The 4,587-nt window shown below is 33.2% G+C and overlaps 1 long non-coding RNA gene across 1 annotated transcript in view; it reads right to left on the reverse strand.

The window, feature by feature from the left end:
• The window catches only part of LOC105160140, a 2,008-nt gene extending 1,895 nt beyond the window's left edge, over positions 1-113 (reverse strand). The window contains exon 1 of the long non-coding RNA XR_847692.2: positions 85-113. This is a non-coding gene — a long non-coding RNA (uncharacterized LOC105160140). The remainder of the gene's footprint in view (positions 1-84) is intronic.

Here is a 4,587-nt window from a genome sequence, read left to right on the forward strand (position 1 = left end):
AAGAAAAAAATTTTAAAAAAAGGGGGGGGGGGGGGAGATGACAAAAATAGGGAGAAAAAGAAAAAAAAATATACGATCACTTACCTCTACTAGTGACGACGGTTGATGGCGGCGGACGACGACGTGGGGAGGCGAGGGGTTGGGTGGTCGAGGAAAGAGAGAGAGGAAGAGAGTGAGGGAGAGAAAGGAAGAAGAGAAATAAAAAATTTGTTAAATATTGTATGTATATCAATTTTTGGAATGAGCTTTGGAATGATTTTTTTTTAAATCCGCTCCATAAACCGTTCTGAATAACCAAAACGATGTCGTTTCAGTTGACAGGCATTTTTAACAATAACTCTTCCTATTTTTAAAACCGTTCCTAAAAACAAAAGCGATGTCATTTAATTCAAAACCGTCATATTGAAGCATTTTTAACAAAACCGTTCCTAATTGTGTGCCAAAATTATGTTTCCAAAAAAATCAAGAAAATAAAAAATATAGAAAAAACCGTCTTAGACATATTAATGATCAGAATAAGTAGATCATAAATTAATTAAGGCCATCAGAAACATATAATACATTGAATTAAATTGATGCATGTTTAGAAGATCAAGTATAATTGGATATATAAGATTGTTAGTCTTACATAGATATAAGTAACATCTTATACTGTTGTATTTGGATCGCCTAATCAAACCGGTAAAATTTTAATCAGATCGTTAGATATTACTAAATTGAAAAAAATACTATATCCGATGAAGTTTTGGACATTTTTGTTATACTAGTACTGAGATATCATATCTGATATACAATCAATAGGTTTAAAAATGATGCAACTGTCCATCAGACCATTTGATTTTAGATCAGATCACTAGATATGTTCACATATGGAAAGTGTTGTTATGCGTTTAAGTTTGGAATTTATTAGGGACCCGGATGTTGAGATATCGCAATTGGGAAGTGAACGAGGAATCTGTGGACATATTTAGGAACGGTTTTAGAACTTATTTAGGAACATTTTTTGTTAATCATTTTAGGAACAGATAGTTTATACATTTATGCACGATTTTATTTAAATTCATCTTAGGAATGATCAAATATTTAAAAATCGTTCCTATGTTTGATTTTTCCTCCACTTTTCTTTTGGAGTGAAATTAAATTTTTTGAAAGTGATTTTGGAACAGTTAGAATAAATTAATTATTCCTAAATTTTGTCCCTCATTTTTTATTTAGGACATTGTAATGTATTTAGGAACGGTTTTTTTAAGTGCGTTCAAAGTTGGAACGGTGTTCGGAATAGTTTGTTTATTTTTGGACCGTTCCTAAATAGAAAGATATTATTTTTTTCTTTAAAAAATAATTTTATTTGTGTGAGAATATTATTTTGCAAATTGTCCACAAAATACACTAAAATACGTTCCAATCTGTAGCGGATTTTGGAATGGTTTTTAAAACACATTACTTCTTAAGTAAAACTTATAATTTGGAACGGTTTTTAGCATAATTGATTAAGTGTGTACTAACATCGTTCTAAATTGTACCTCATTCTGGAATAGATTTTCTAACTATCATTTTGTGGAGATCTATTGTGACACATATAGGAACAGTCATTGCAAGACCGTCCCTAATTCTAATAATGTATTTCAAATAGAGTTCCAAACATTAACTATTACTATTTTAGACCGGTCTTTGGAATAAATTTTGTAATTATTAGTTTGGAACACATGTTGAAACAGTTTGGCCGTCCTAAAATTATAACTCGAAAATATTTGGATCATGACGTCATCTATCAATATCCGTTGCTCATGCATTTCAAAGCCTGTTCCAATATGGAACGGGTTTTGAAACAGTTTCCTTACCCATGCCAAATTCCTCATTTTTTTGTAGTGCTTGATGAAGGGGTATAGCCTTGATACGGCATTCGGTGTACAATAAAAAATAAGAAGGCCAAGAATCACAAGAAATCAAGATAAGAGGAATAACAAACTTAAATGGATGTTTTACCCTTGTCGTTTTTCTTCACGGCTACAAGCGTTGATTCCTCTTCATTTTTCAGCTCCGTTCACGGTGAGATCTCAATCTGGAGATCCTCCAAAAAATGATACACCACCACTAAAGGATGTTGGATCATTTGTTCCTCTTTCGATCTCTAAGGTCTTGAGAGGGTTTTTAGAGAGAAAAGAGAGTGAAATTTTGTGGGTATGGTGTGTGCAGTAGTTGCTGGTCGGCTATGAGGGTATAGGAGGCTTTATATGTGACCTAGTCACAAGATACCAAGGAGTTTTGACATATAAAGAATCCAACAACCATCCACTATCCTTAAAGCCACCTTATAGCTGATTTTGGTGCACTCCAGGGCATCAGTTCGGCTGCACCACACTCAAGGAGGTGTTTTGGCTCCTCCTTAACCTAGCCATGTTCTGAACAGTGCCTTGGACTTGTATTTTAATGGACTGGGCTCGAGTAATTAAAATTAAATCAAGCTCACATCTAGTGGACTTTAAATCAAACCTAGTTTAATTTATAAGCCCAATATTAAAATATCCTATATTCCAATTAAAGGATCCAAGGTTTTTATTCTCTCTCTTTCAATTTATAAATCGGATCAAACCCATCAAATTAATTTTAATGGATAATTTAAAATTCTAATTAATTAAATTTTAAGTTATCCATCTAATGGATTGGTCTAAATAAATGATCCAATTATTTAATCTAATTAAATTATTCTGACTCTTTTGGAATAAATTCCAAATTATTCTATTCCATTAACATTTTATGGGACTTGTAATCTCTCTTTATTTCTTCATCTCTCTTGTGGGCTCCTGTTAGAATAGGTGACCAGAAAGCCAATTTGGTAGTTTTGGGAACCATTTAAGCAATCTTTATAAATGTGATATTATCTTGATGAATGTAGTAAGCATTCATCTGTGGCACCATGTGTTTGTTGTGCTTACTATTTACGTTGAACTGCGTTTTAACGTCACAACAAATGCCCATAGACCAATTGAATAACCAATGTAGTTGGGCTGCGCATTGGATGATAGCTATGAAATCAAGTTTTGAGGGTTGGTCTGAAAAGTTTCAAGTCGAGGACCTTGCGACTAGGCATCGAGAGTTCTATAGAGACTTGCACTAGGTATTGTATTCATTGGATGAATGAGTGTTTAATCAACGACAGACATGGAATGTCTATGCAATTTTACTGGATTAGTTGACAAGGTTGTTAACTAATTGAGTTGACTCGAGAATCATCATGTGGAAGCTTTGGAGGCTTGGTCGTTATGACTTGAATTCTCAGCTCCGACAATATCTTTGGACTTGAGGAATCATGGCAGTCGCATGCATATGATAGTTATATCTTGGATCTGGCGAGAGATGATTGTGTATTCAATGAGGTCATTATAAGCCTTTTCCAATATAGTCGAAGTATGTAGTGAGGTTGGTGGATTTCAAGATAGATTCATCCCCTATCAATATATGATGGATATATCTCATATGTGCTGTGAGATGGTTTAGACTCTCTAAGTTTATGGCCATAGCGATTGGTCAAATAGGAAATGGTTCTCTTTGTCGATCAATAGAGTTTACGCATCTCAAGTATTCATCATAGTTACCTAGTCCAGCATGGCAACCAACTCTCAATTCTATGTCTTAGACTAAGACTCGAAGATTGTCGATGGAAGGACAAGACCTGTATGAAACTCAAGAGCCTAAATGTTCATGCCAATATTCACTTAGTCTCTAATGCTATGGACCGTTGTTAGACGGCCACCCATAGTGACGGACGTTTTCGATTAATGGTTAGTTGAAAATAATCAGATTTAATTAATTATTTGTGTTGGACACAATGCCCAAGTCTAGCTGAGGGTGAATCTAAAGAGTCACACACAAATCACTATGAAATTGGTGGGATTAATTTGGAATTAATTCGAGAAAAAATAAATTAATTTAATTGGATTAAATTAATTCAAGGAGAATATATAAATTATTGGATCATTTATTTAGTAATCCATTTAACGGATGGCTCAAGAATTAATTAATAAAATTAATTAACTTTTTGGTTTAACACCTTTAAATTAATTGGATTAATTTGTTAGGTTTGACTTAGTTGATTGATTGGATCAATTAATTAGTGTTTGGGATTAGATTATTTAATTGATTTAAATGAATCTTTGGACTTAGTTGGCTAAAATTATTTTAATCAACTATTTTTCAATGGACTTTGGTTGGGCTTGATTTAATTTGATTAGATCAAGCCCGGTGCATACTTGAAGTCCAAGCCTATTTGAGGAAGGTTGGAGCAAGTCAAGTAGGAATTGAAACTTCTCACCATAATGAACATGATGGAGTAGTTATATCATCATGGTTGAAGATTATATGCATGTGTGTGTATAGATTGCCTTTGTAGTTATTAAATTTTGAATTAAATTGTATGTAATATATAAAACTACACACATGTCCTATCTAACCTAACACAATAAGCCACGAAATTTGGCTCTCAATTCTCTCTAAAAATTATTCTTCCTTTGTTTTATATTGAATTTGCTTCTTGCCAGAATATAAAGTAATCTAAAAGCACTAAACAATAGTGTTTGTTTGGAGTTG

The sequence above is a fragment of the Sesamum indicum genome, linkage group LG4 (assembly GCF_000512975.1).
Source record: "Sesamum indicum cultivar Zhongzhi No. 13 linkage group LG4, S_indicum_v1.0, whole genome shotgun sequence".
NCBI lineage: Eukaryota > Viridiplantae > Streptophyta > Magnoliopsida > Lamiales > Pedaliaceae > Sesamum > Sesamum indicum.